Below are 14659 nucleotides of genomic sequence, written 5' to 3'. Positions count from 1 at the left end.
CTGCAGTCTCTGACCATCTCCTGTATCATGTCCGCACACTCTCTGACCATCTCTTGTATCATGTATGCAGTTTCTGACCATCTCCTGTAGTATTTCTGCAGTCTCTGACCATCTCCTGTATTATGTCCGCACACTCTCTGACCATCTCTTGTATCATGTATGCAGTCTTTGACCATCTCTTGTATCATGTATGCAGCCTCTGACCATCTCTTGTATCATGTATGCAGTCTCTGACCATCTCCTGTATCATGTCCGCATACTCTCTGACCATCTCTTGTATTATGTCCGCACACTCTCTGACCATCTCTTGTATCATGTATGCAACTTCTGACCATCTCCTGTAGTATTTCTGCAGTCTCCGACCATCTCCTGTATCATGTCCGCACACTCTCTGACCATCTCTTTTATCATGTATGCAGTTCTGACCATCTCCTGTAGTATGTCTGCAGTCTCTGACCATCTCTTGTATCAGATATGCAGTCTCTGACCATCTCTTGTATCATGTATGCAGTCTCTGACCATCTCCTGTATCATGTCCGCATACTCTCTGACCATCTCTTGTATCATGTATGCAGTCTCTGACCATCTCCTGTAGTATGTCTGCAGTCTCTGACCGTCTCCCCTAGTATGTCTGCAGTCTCTGACCATCTCCTCAAGTATGTTTGCAGTCTCTGACCATCTCCTGTATCATGTCCACACACTCTCTGACCATCTCCTGTAGTATTTCTGCAGGGTCTGACCATCTCCTGTATTATGGCCATACAGTCTCTGACCATCTCTTTTATCATATAGGATGAAATGAGAGCCATCAAGCTGGAGCCCAGAGAGGACCATCTGACTGAGCCCTGCACAGTGCACCTGAGTGGTGGTCAGTAACAGCGTAGCAAGGCCAGTCTGAGGGGGGATCACTGATGTAGGGGGCAGTGAATACAGTAAGGTAAGGGGGCACTGATATGAAGGTTCCCCATTATAACAGTAAGCCCCCCCCTTTACCTTAGTGCATTCACTCTGTGGAAGGTGCTCTATGTTGACCAGAGCCCTCCCCACATTAGAGTTTCCATTTTAAATGCAAGTTGGAACTCTGTGGACAATGACATAAAGGGGAACTCTGATATAAGGTGATCTCGTTACCAGAGCCCCTCCTTACATCAGATGTATATATAAATGACTCCCGCAATGTCTAGAAAACTAATCTAGGGGGCACTGCTGCAAAAACCTGAAATTCTGATCCAAAGAGAAAGAATAAATAATAAAATATATGTCACATAAAACAAAACAAATACACAAAAAAGAAAATGCACGCAATGATAAATCCAAACCGGTATTGGAAAAAATATATATGTGTAGCAAAAAGTCTATAAAGTGATATAATCCAATAGCAAAAGTCCGTGTAAAAAAAAACAAAACGAAAAAAAAAAAACAACCAATTGATCCCACCACCAGAAGACACGAGTGTACAAAATAAAACTATTCAGTGATGGCACCTCTGTGTCTGCAAGTAGCTCACCTTACTGCTGTAAGGTGTACAGCATAAACTGGTCGCAGATAGGGATGGCAGATGCAATGTTATGATGGTCTCCTATGTGTTGCTTGAGCAATCCCAGTTGCTGGTGTGAGATCATATGGAGAAATACAAAGGGTCGTATATAGCGTAACTCTGCAATAAACACAGTGGGATGGGGGCGAATTAGGAAAATGATGCACTCACTTTTAATAAAGGAGCGTAGGTGTCAATCCACGAACGCCGAGTTTGTATGCCCTTTGGATGGGATCCTTGGTCCGCTCCGCTCCCACTCTCAGGTGTTTACCAGGTATAGGCTCAGTGGATATTAATATGAATATGAAAAGAGAGTGCTCATAGCATAATCCCGTATGTATGACATATTTATTGATAAAATGTAAAAGCCAAATTCACATAGGTAATGAACAACCAGATAAAATCATCCACGAGCACCGAGCTCGTCTCCTGCCATCAGGCTGTGACTGTACCCAGTGCTCCAATCTTGACACGTATCGTCACATCACATGACTTCATCAGGGGATGATCCCCTGATGAAATCACGTGACGTGACGATACGCAAGGATCCCATCTAAAGGGCATACGAACTTGGCATTCGTGGATTGACGCCTACGCTCCTTTATTAAAAGTGAGTGCATCATTTTTCTAATCCGCCCCCATCCCACTGTGTTTATCGCAGAGTTACGCTATATTCAACCCTTTGTATTTCTCCATATGATCCACTGGGATTGCTCAAGCAACACATAGGAGACCATCATATCATTGCATCTGTCATCCCTATCTGCGACCAGTTTATGCTGTACACCTAACAGCAGTAAGGTGAGCTGCTTGCAGACACAGAGGTGCCATCACTGAAGAGTTTTATTTTGTACACTCGTGTCTTTTGGTGGTGGGATCAATTGTTTTTTGTTTCTGTTTTTTTTTACACTGAATTTTGCTATTGGATTATATCACTTTATGGACTTTTTGCTGACATATATATTTTTTACTAATACCGGTTTGGATTTATCATTGCGTGCATTTTCTTTTTTGTGTAATTTTTTTTTTGTTTTATGTGACATATGTTTATTTTTCTTATGTGTTACATTTGTTTAACCTCCTTACATCAGAGTTTCCCCTTACACCAAAGTCTGCAACATTCCCCCTTACATCAAATTTCCCCTTGCACTGTAAGGGGGAATCCTGCACACTCTGATGTAAGGGAGAACTCTGTGTTGGGTTATATTAACCTGACCTTCATGTAAATGGGAAATATGGTCTTGATTCTTACCTTAAACATATTGCTAGTAGCAGCTGCACAAATGTTATCTATATTTGTGTGCGTGTAATATATATATATATATATATATATATATATATATATATATATATATATATATATATATATATATATATATATAATATATATGTAGTATATATATTTGATTAATTTTGATTAAAGAAGAATTGGTTGGGGAAAGTTCTAGAAACTGTAAATTCGTAGTTCATAGGATTTAAGGCTCTTTGTATATGCAATGTATACCGTTAATTTTTATCGCTTGAATTATTTTTCCCATTATGGGAGTTAGTGGGGCCTCATGTCTAAGGTTTGCCTATGGCCTCACAAAGTCTAGAGCCGCCTCTGGGGGAAGGACAGGGGTTCAGGAGAGGAAGGATGAGGAGGTTACAGACCTGGAAGGATTTAAGAGAGGAAGGGAGAAAAGGTTAGATAAGAGTAAAGGGGTTTAAGAAAGGAAGAGAGAGGAAGTTAGAGAAAGGGGAGGGGAGAAGAGGGGAGGGTACAAGAGAGGAAGGGTAAGAAGGTTAGAGAAAAGGAGTGTTTAGGGGAGGGGGGAGAGGAGGTTAGAAAAAGTGAGGGTCCAGGAGATGAGGTTAGAGAAGGGGAATTGAGAGGAGAGAAGGTTCAAGAAAAGAAAAGAGAGAACATAAAGCGCAGTTCTGCCTGCAAAAAGAATTTAAGTCAGCAGCTATAAATACTGCAGCTGCTGACTTAATATAAGGACAGTTACCTGTCCAGGGCACCCGTGATATCCTCACCCAAAGCCGACCCGTCCTTGGCTCCGGGTGAAGGTGCTGACATGTTCAGTAAGGGAAACAGGAAGTGAAGACACGGCATAGTTCACAGCAGAATCTGCGACACCCTTTGACCTGGAAGGGGAACAAATACCCGGATTTGACAAGTATCTGCTCCCCCCTGAAAGGTGGCAAATGTGAAGGTGGAGTAACCGGATCAGCGGAAGTTCCATTTCTCGGTGGAACTCCACTTTAATAAAAGAGAAAGGAAAGAAAGGGAGAGGAGGTTAGAGAATAGGGAAGAGAGAGGATGGGCGGGTTCAGGGGAGAACAGAAAAGAAGGTAAGAGAAGGGGAGGGGAGAAGGAGGAAGGGTTTAGGAGGGGGAGAGAGATAAGGTTAGAGGGGGATGGGAGAAGAATGGAAGGATGGTGTCATGATCCAGCCAAGAGTGAGTAGGTCTGAGTACAATAAAAAAAATCACAGTACAAATCTGCTATGATATTCACAATGTAGTGTTGAAGGAAGGCCAACTGTTTAATCTGTATATCCTCCCAATGGGGGGGTCATTTAGATCCCCACTGGGAACCAGATTATATGTCTACATCACAAATAAACACAGAGAAGGTGGAAAGTCTCACCTCACCTCAGAGATAAAATAACTAAAGGGGGGAATTTTGGGACTTTAAGTGAAGCACATGTGTGGTGTGCCTCCATCCTGGGTTCAAGTACATAGAAAAGGAATTTGGGACTTTAACCGCTTGCCGACCGCCTCACGCAGATATACTGTGGCAGAAGGGCTCATACAGGCAAAATCACGTACCTGTAGGTTGCCCTTTAAGAGGCAGCCCGCGGCAAGCTCCGTGAGTCGAGTCGCGGGTCCCGCGGACTCAATCGCCGTGGGGATACCCGCGATTGCCTCACGGGGAGGAAGAACGGGGAGATGCTGATGTAAACAGCATCTCCCCATTCTGCCTAGTGACAGTGTCACTCGATCTCTGCTCCCTGTCATCGGAGCAGAGATCAGTGACATCACACACACAGCCCATCCCCCCTACAGTTAGTAATCACTCCCTAGTACTGATTTAACCCCTCCCCGCCCCTAGTGGTTAACCCCCTTCACTGCCAGTGTCATTTACACAGGAATCAGCGCATTTTTATTGCTGTATAAATGACAATGGTCCCAAAAATGTGTCAAAAATGTCCGACATGTCCGCCATAATGTTGCAGTCACAATAAAAATCACAGATCGCCGCCATTTAAAAAAAAAAAAATATTAATAAAAATGCCATAAAACTATCCCCTATTTTGTAAACGCTATAACTTTTGCGCAAACCGATCAATAATCGCTTATTGTGATTTTTTTTACCAAAAATATGTAGAAAAATATGTATCATCCTAAACTGAGGAAAAAAATTGTTTTTTTATATATTTTTGGGGGATATTTATTATAGCAAAAATTAAAAAATAATGCGTTTTTTTCAAAATTGTCGCTCTATTTTTGTTTATAGCGCAAAAAATAAAAACCACAGAGGCAATCAAATGCCACCAAAAGAAAGCTCTATTTGTGGGAAAAAAAGGACGTCAATTTTGTTTGGGAGCCACGTCGCATGACCGCGCAATTGTCAGTTAAAGCGGCGCGGTGCCGAAACGCAAAAAGTGCTCTGGTCAGGAAGGGGGTAAATTCTTCTGAAGTGGTTAAATGAAACTAATGACATTGTGGAGGTGAATTGGTGGAGAGACATATTTTTTTATAAATTCTTTATTTACAAAAACATAGGATATCAACATTGAACATACATTGGTACAAAAGACATATCAGTTTTGTTCATGTTATAGAAACGTCTCAACTGGTCCGACCATGCAAATCAACAGTAATGCCGCGTACACACGGTCGGACTTTTCGTCTACAAAAGTCCAACGGACGCTGACGGACTAAAGCTGGCTGGTAATCCGATCGTGTGTGGGCTTCTCCGGACTTTCAACGGACTTTTTTAGCCTAAAATCCGACGGACTTTAGATTTGAAGCATGCTTCAAATCTTTACGTCGTAAGTACGACGGACCCCGAAGTCCGCTCGTCTGTGTGCTAGTCCGACGGACAAAAACCCATGCTAGGGCAGCTATTGGCTACTGGCTATGAACTTCCTTATTTTAGTCCGGTGTACGTCATCACGTACGAATCCGTCGGACTTTTGTGTGGTCGTGTGTAGGCAAGTCCGTTCGTTAGAAAGTCTGCTGCAAGTCCGCCGAAAGTCCGCCGGAAGTCTGTCGGACAGGCTGTCGGACTTTTGTAGACGAAAAGTCCGACCGTGTGTACGCGGCATAAGGTATTACTATTTTGGATATCCAAACTCTAGTTTTAAGAAGCTCATTATGTCTCATGTAAGATTAAATGTATGTTTAGATAATTATTGTGTAGGAAAGCACGACCTATGGGTCGTCATTGCCATTGAAAAGTAAGAAGAAAGTTAGACCAATTGAGAATAGGGAAAAGTAAAGAAGAGAAAAGAGAGGGAGAGAGAGAGAGAGAGAAAGAAAAAAAAAAAGGGGGGGGGAGAAAATATAGAGGGGGGGTGAAGGGGGTGGGGGTGGAAGGAAAGGTATAGGGAGAAAAGTGATGAGAGGAGGGGGCCCTCCTCCAGCCTTGCCATCGGTTTTTACAGTGGTCTTCACAAGTAGACCAATGTCTAGAATTTTATGCCACCAGCCTTGCAAACTCCTCGGAGTAGAAAAATTTGAGCCAATAGTACCACTTCTTGAGGAACTGCTCTCTGAGTCCCCTCTCGGTTGCCACAAGATCCTCCATGTTGTATACCTCAGCTATCCTCTTCAACAACATTGCCACTCCCAGGGGCTCTGTCCGCTTCCAGAGCAGAGGAATACAACTTTTCGCTACCGTGACCAGCAGGGGCAGGATTGACTTCCTGTATGACTTGCTCGGTATTTCATGGTGGTGTATTAAGAAGAACTCTGGACTCCTGGGCAGCTCTCAATCTGTAAACTTCTGTGTGATGCGATGGACCTCATTCCAGAAAGGTGTCAGGAGTCTACAAGACCAGAAGATGTGGAGAAGAGTGCCTGCCTCCTCCCCACACCTCCAGCATAGGTCCGAACTCTGCGGGAACATCCGGTGCAACCTAACTGGGGTATAGTACCATTGTGACAGCACTTTAAACCCCGCCTCCTGTTGATTGGCACATATCAATGTTTTATACGTGAAGAGAATAATTCTCTCCACCTGTCTCTCGGATAGTACTACACCCAGGTCTCGCTCCCACTTGGCTATATAAGGAGGTCTGTACCTCTGGGGGGGTGTGATCAGAAGTTGGTACAGTAATGAGATAGCATGATGCACTGGCTCTTGTTCTGAGCAAAGAGTCTCAAAAGAAGTCAAGAGTCTTAAAAAAGGCGCCGGATCGGGCTGAGATTTAATAAAGTGAGCTAATTGGAGCTTCTGCCAGAAGGAGAGGCTTACCAATAGAGGATCATTCATGATGTTTTTCCTTGACATCCACTTTCCATTCTCAGTGAAGTGGCGAAGTTGTCGCTCCCCTTCAGCTCTTGAAGTCTGGGATCGCTCAATCCCGGGCTAAAGTCAGGATTCCCAATTACCGGAGTAAGAGAGAAACATATTTAATAACATGCAAAGATGTAATAATATGTATCAATGGTATAAGACAAGTAAAAAAGTATTGATCATGTGTGTAAATACATGCATCTACATGTATAATAAACATCAAGGATACATGAAAATATATAAACTTGGCAACACGTGATAATGTAGAAAAATTGGTAAATATATATATATATATATATATATATATATATACAGACAACATAATGATGGCACATTGCAATATAGGTAAGTAAAATAGAATAGTATATGCATAGTTGATGCTCATGGTAAGCTGAAGTAATTGCTAGTGCAGGCCTGTATCTACATCCTAAATTTACCGACGCGTTTCAGGTATAAACACTCATCAGGGGAAAAAGTTCAAGAGTATCTATAAAGAATAAATGTAATTAAACTCATGTGGCACTAAACGGAACAGGAAAAGGCAAATATGCCAGTCCTAAATACTTACAAATGAATCAATGCTCTAAGGTATAATGAGTAGGGGACCAGGGCCAGAAGGGTAGTTGGTCCCGGGAGCTGGGGCAATTATTGAGCCGCATGGCAACAGGGCGCACACACAGAGCCCCCCGTAACACAGATAGCCAGACTATTGGTGAGTCCAAGTGGTGGATAAGTGGTGACAGTCTATAATAAATAAATGGGATATCACTGTGCTATAAAAGGTTGATAAGAAAATGAAATAAAGATGAGAGGTAGCCATTTTATAATAGTAAAAATAATAAAGAAACAGTGCGCATGGTGATATACAAATAAATCCAGTTTGCAAGAGTGATGATGTGAGGAAAAATGTGCCCACGAACGAGGCCCTGGCTGTATTGGCTGATTGGAAAGGACTCGCGCAACATGTCATGATGCCTAGAGGATTCAGGGATCATGTATGCACTCTGGTGAAAACCTCCGTCTCTTCTTCATTTCCTTTAGTAAATCACCCCCGTCATCTCTATTAGACGTCACACTCTTGTTCCTCCTGTCCCCGTACACAGCTGACCACAGTCTGCAGACACAGAGGAGGTCTCAGGTCTCATTACCTCTTCCCCTCCAGCCGGAGAGACCACAGAACATCATATGAGAGCAGAGACACCATGGAGGAGAACGCCGAGTCTGCATGGAGGAGCGCTCAGAGAGCAGGTAACCTGGGGAGGGATGGGGAGAACAAAGTGAGGACATTTATTAAAGCCATTGAGGCTCATATCACCAATCTTCATGAGCAAATATGTCATGTCAGCAGTTATTGCTGGGTCTTTTTTTGTAATCAAAATAACAGGTATAGTTTTCTGTGGTAGTGCCACCAAATAGCAGATGGTATTTTAATGTTTGTTACCAACCCTACGGTCACTCTCCTTAACCCTTCAACACCTTTGTTCCACTTTGGTAGTCTCTCTGGTCTCCATATCAACCACACTAAATCCAAGATTTTGAATGTTTCCTTATCACCACCTTTAGTGGTCTCTTTCCCCTACTCATGGGAACTGAAATGCCTCCCCTACCTAGGAATTAATCTCACCTCCTCATGTGATACTCTTCATCAAGCTAATTGCCACCAATTTTTCATGAACATAAACATTTGTTAATTATCTGGTCCACCTTCCCTCTATCTTGGTTAGGCTGTATTGCAGCAATTAGGATGACCTATTAACTGAAGTCACTATATCTCTTCTGGGTCCTACCTCTGTGAGTCCTCTCCCACATTTCACATATGCAACAAAACCAAATCATACAATTCATCTGATGCCATCACAATCCTGGACTTGCTAGCTACACTCTTTTTTATAGTAGACCCCAAGGCAGTTCATAAATATTTCCAACCTGTTCAGTTGGTCTCCCTCCCCAAATACCATGTGACCACAGAAATGCCTCTTTGGGTCTCACTGGAGGCAGATGATTGCACCCTTCTCTGCATAGATATTTTACTATGGTTTCTTCAGAAGGACAGAACTTGTATACACAATCCTGTTACATTACATTTTCTGAAACTTTGGGAAAATCTTAAGCACTCTGGGCAGATCCAATCCCCCCATCTGCCTTCATAGAATTTTGTACAAAATCCTTTCTACTGGGTTTTGAGAATCCTTCCCTTGTTAAAAAGTGATCACAATGAAAGATCACTCGCTTACACACCCTTCTTACACCAGGTGGTGTTAAGTTATTCCAAACTCTTCAAAACACTTACAACCCCCTTAATTCTGAGATACAGTGTATTTAATTTATTGCAGATAAACCATTATGCCACTTATTCGGTCCGTAGCACGTCAGATAGCACTACCCTCGCATAAATGTAAACATGACCCCCATGCCCTGGGTATGGGCTCCTTACTGTATAATCAGCTTCTGACAGAAACATCCAGGTCCAACCATGTCCAAATGGCTGCCAGACCTTGACATCCAACTGGACCCAGAGCAATAGTCCTTGATCTGGGATACCACCAAGTCTTGCTCTCAGAATGCTATGGCCCTGAAAACGAACTACAAGCTATTACACCATTGGTATTTGGCCCAGACTAAAATTGCAAAATTCACCTTGAAAAATACGGAAGCTTGCTTCTGAGGGTATCCAGATCTGGGGACATACCTCCACACCTGGTGGACCTGTCCAGTTGTACAACGACAATGGACTAAGGCAGGGGTAGGCAACCTCGGCCCTCCAGCTGTGGTGAGACTGCAAGTCCCATGAGACATTGCAAGACTGTGACAATCACAGGCATGACTCCTAGAGGCAGAGGCATGATGGGATTTGTAGTTTCACCACAGCTGGAGGGCCGAGGTTGCCTATTCCTGGACTAAGGTATACAACATTTTAGCCCTTCGGTTGACCACTTCAATCCCAATGCTCCCAGCTGAGGCCTACTAAAAAATCTATTCAAACTAATGACCCATGTCCTCACAGCTACTAAACAATCCGTAGCACAAGTGTGGCTAACTGACCCCCTCTCAATGACAGCAGATAAAAGTTGGCTTCATACAACCTTTATCAATGAAAAACTAACAGCGAGACTGATGGCTAAAATGTCCGAATTCCACCAGGTTTGGGACCCTTGGGTCACACATATTATGACAGAAGATTTCAACCGTAGGCTAGTTCACCTATGACACCTACTCTACTACTACCGATCATTGCTGCCTTCTGTGCAGCGAGCTGCTCCCCTCAAAACTTGTCTAAGCTGTAATTATGCCACTCTCTTTGTATTATGTTTCAGTAAAAATTATTGAATGAAAATTGGAGGAAATTTTGTTAAAGCTGTATCAAGCCCAAAAGCAAACATTTATTATATTGCGATAAATGCAGCCATCACATCTATGTATTGGTAAGCCGCAATATATGACATTTTTAGTTTTTGCTTTAATACCGCTTTAAACTGTCACTTCTTATAGAGCACTTTTAAACTTTTGAGGGGGAGTTATTTATAGAAAGAAGAACACTGGAGAAAAGAATGGATTTCTGTCTGGGAAGATTTAATGGACTCATTCTTGTTATTTGCAACCCACAGCTGGGACATTGTTTATGTTATGTTTTACATTGTATCTTTTAATACATTGTATGAGAAGTGTTTTGTTACATTTGTGTTTTTATATAGAGTATTGCACTATAATGACTCGAATGTTCTACTGAGCTCTGCAGGAGTGATATGGTTTACATACTTCTGCTTTTTGTATACTTCTAAAAACACATTTACAAATGAAATGTTATTGCAAACAGCTCTAATTTTTAAAGTGGCCTTAGTGTATTTGTAAGGTAATCCAAGCTCAAACCTTAAACTCAAACACCCTCAATATTTCATAACCAAAAGCCAAAAAACCCACTCCCATGTCAAACCTCTTATCCAATCCACTCTAATCCAACCAACAACCCTCACTCATTCCAAACCTTTCACCCAACCCAAACACCTTCTCCCATCCCAAATGCCCTTGCCAAACCCAAACACCCCCATCCAGCCCATTTCATTGTACTCAATACAAATACCTTTATTACCCACTAACCCACTCAAAAATATCAACTAAAGTCAAATGCCTTATCCAACCAAGATCCCTCACTCACTCTAAACCTTTAACCTAATCCAAACACCCTCTCCAGCACAAGTATACTTAACAGTATTAACATCTTCACCCATTCCAATGACCCTCATCCATCTGTTGCCATATGGGTTTATGTGAAATCTCCATTAATAACTGTAAAATGTTGTAATAATGAATATATTTCATTTAGCTGGCATCTATAAAAGCTGGGCAAAAGAGTTTCATTGAAGCTTTTGTTAAGAGCAGAGAATGTGGGCCAAGGCTTGTATATACAAACAATGGAGAGCCAATTACATTGTTACACCTACTTGCGTCAAAGGATCCCATTGGAGGGAGCATTGGAGGGAGCCCAACCCATAATCAATACCTAACTTGCTGGGGAAAATTTAATTAACTCTCCTGGACAGGACAGTCACAAGGATCTGCATGAAAGGGGGCCGACTTATGGAGTAAGCCCTCCAATCATGATCCAAGCTAGGTCAACCAATGAGACATCAGGCTGGTTTGATATACTCAGAGCCAAGGGGGAGGTAACTCCCTCTCTGGGGAACAGCAGCCATCAGAATGGATCTAAAGGGTAATTATGGAAAAGGTCTGTTTTACTTGTAACTTAGATTACTATTTTAAGGAATATACTCTTCCTTCCTTCATGTAAATAGCTTATTTCAACCTAATATTTTCTTCCTTGGTGTAAGACGATAGATAGATGACTGTGTATTAGCTAGACTTTCAACTGCTTCCTAATAAATGTTATTATATTTGAAGCTTTCACTCTTGGTCAAAAAGAAATCTTATTTAACCCACATCATGTCTATGAGATATGAAAAATCTTAAATATAGATTTTTCAGGGTAACACATCCCATGTATCATCCCCCAACCCAAACACCTTCATTAACCTATTAACCACTTTAGCCCCGGAAGATTTTACCCCCTTCCTGACCAGAGCACTTTTTGTGATTTGACACTCCGTCGCTTTAACTGACAATTGTGCGGTCGTGCGACTTGTACCCAAACAAAATTTGAGTCCTTTTTTTCCCACAAATAGAGCTTTCTTTTGGTGATATTTGATCACATTTGCAGTTTTTATTTTTTGCGCTATAAACAAAAAAAGAGCGACAATTTTGAAAAAAAAAACAATATTTTTTATTTTTTGCTATAATAAATATAATAAATATCCACAATTTTTTTAAAACAAATTTCTTCATCAGTTTAGGCTGATATGTATTCTTCTACTCTTAAAGGGAACCCCGTATCCGTATGGGGTGTCGCGCAGGGGTGTCATTCTGCGCCCGTAAAAAGATGTGAGCTGGTCGGGAACTGGTTAATCAAAAACCCCAAACCAAACCAAATCTCTCAGCCAGCTAAGTCCCCTCACTCATTCCTAACCCATCGCCCAATCCAAAACCTTCACTTACACCAAACACCTTCCTCTACTACAAACACATCACTTCAACCCAAAATGTGTTCATCCTACATAACATTCTCACAAAACCCAAATATCCTCACCCAACCTAAACATTGCCCCCTCACCCATCTAAAAGAAACGCCAAAACCAAATCCCCCACTCAACCAAACCACCCTTACACAGCCCACAATCCTCATCAAATCTCTCTTCCAAGATATACTGTACATCTTTAGCCAGCTTAATTACCCCAACTGGATCAAAATGTTTACACCCAGTCCAAACATTTTCACCCAACCTAAATATCTTTACTTAACTGAGACATCCTTACCAAACCTAAAAGTGATGACCCAAACGGGACATCCGCTTTTGGAGGGGACTGCAGGGTAGCCTTTTGCCTAATGACTATTTACAATAAGGTAAGTTACTGTTTGCACCTAAGTTAGTGTCATCTAGTTCTTGAGAGCAATTTTCCAATATAATACCTGTCTCCTGGTTCCAGAGTGGAAGTAGCTGTATCTTGGTGGAAGCACCCGGTTAGGCTGTTTGACGGTTCATCACACCAAGTGTCCTCCCAAACCAAATCTCCCACTCAATCAAAACACGCTTATACAACCCACAATCCTCATCAAAATCCCTCTTCCAATATATATACCTCTTCAGCCAACACCCCAACTGAACCCACATATCTTTACCCAGTCCAAATATTTTCAAAAGGCCTACATATCTCTTTACCTAACTGAGATATCCTTGCCTAACCCAAATGTCTTTACCCAACCCAATCACACTCATCCAAATCAAACGCTATGACACAATCTATACATCCCTGAAGAATGGGCAGTTCTGGGCCCCTCGAACACTTTTGGCTGCACCTACTGATCTTGAGGAAACAATTTTAGTGGAATGAACAATTTTGCACTCTGTCTTCTTGGTGTTTTGCTCATGTGCTCCGTTCTTCCTATAATCATCCTTCATCTGTATGTTCTCTGTGTATTTCCAGGATATGACAGTGAGGTTGTGGTCTCTGGATCCAGCTTTACAACACCCATTTATGACGTGACCAACCCCCGATGTGCAGAATGCATTATATATATAAAGATTGGTAAGAGGCGGCACTCCTGCATACACATTATTATTGAATATGTTTACTGCTTGTCCGGAGTTCCTCCTAATGATGAATGTTTATCACAGGAAGAGAGGGAGAAGTCAGGAGAGAACACAGTTCCCATCCCCGCAAGGTACTCTATCTGTCTCTCTATCATTACTGACTGTCTCTATTATTCCATATTACAGGACGGTCTCTCCTGTGTCCGGCTGTCTCTTCATCATTACTGACTGTCTTTATTATACCATATTACAGGACGGTCTTTCCTGTGTCCAGCTGTCTCTTCATCATTACTGACTGTCTCTATTATTCAATATTACAGGATGGTCTTTCCTGTGTCCAGCTGTCTCTCTATCATTACTGACTGTCTCTATTATTCCATATTACAGGACGGTCTCTCCTGTGTCCGACTGTCTCTTTATCATTACTGACTGTCTCTATTATTCCATATTACAGGACGGTCTCTCCTGTGTCCGGCTGTCTCTTCATCATTACTGACGGTCTCTATTATTCCATATTACAGGACGGTCTCTCCTGTGTCCGGCTGTCTCTCCATCATTACTGACTGTCTCTATTATTCCATATTACAGGACGGTCTCTCCTGTGTCCGGCTGTCTCTCCATCATTACTGACTGTCTCTATTATTCCATATTACAGGACGGTCTCTCTTGTGTCCGGCTGTCTCTTCATCATTACTGACTGTCTCTATTATTCCATATTGCAGGACGGTCTCTCTCCTCTCCTGCCTATTTATGGGGGCGGGGCCTGTGCGCACACCTATGCACTAGGTGGTTGTGGTACTTGGTTACTTGGGGGACCACAGTCCATACTGAATATTGTGTGTGGGTTTCAGGCAGTCTGAAACCCTGACACGCAATTCAAAACTCAGACTGTCAGGGTGAATCCTGGACAAGTGGCAACCCTACTCTTAGTGCCCAGTTGTGAGCCCGAGCCAGCCACTCCTGCCCCAT

The 14659-nt window shown here is 42.3% G+C and overlaps 1 long non-coding RNA gene across 1 annotated transcript; it reads left to right on the top strand.

The window, feature by feature from the left end:
- The first annotated feature begins 8106 nt into the window (after nucleotides 1–8106).
- Nucleotides 8107–13907, top strand: LOC141126937 (uncharacterized). Its single transcript, XR_012241465.1, has 3 exons — nucleotides 8107–8297; nucleotides 13584–13685; nucleotides 13775–13907. It is a non-coding gene; the product is annotated as an uncharacterized lncRNA (long non-coding RNA).
- Nucleotides 13908–14659: the final 752 nt, after the last annotated feature.

Source organism: Aquarana catesbeiana, linkage group LG01 (assembly GCF_042186555.1).
Source record: "Aquarana catesbeiana isolate 2022-GZ linkage group LG01, ASM4218655v1, whole genome shotgun sequence".
In the NCBI taxonomy this organism is placed as follows: domain Eukaryota; kingdom Metazoa; phylum Chordata; class Amphibia; order Anura; family Ranidae; genus Aquarana; species Aquarana catesbeiana.
The sequence above is the reverse complement of the archived record's forward strand: the minus strand, read 5'-3'. Positions and strand labels throughout refer to the sequence as shown.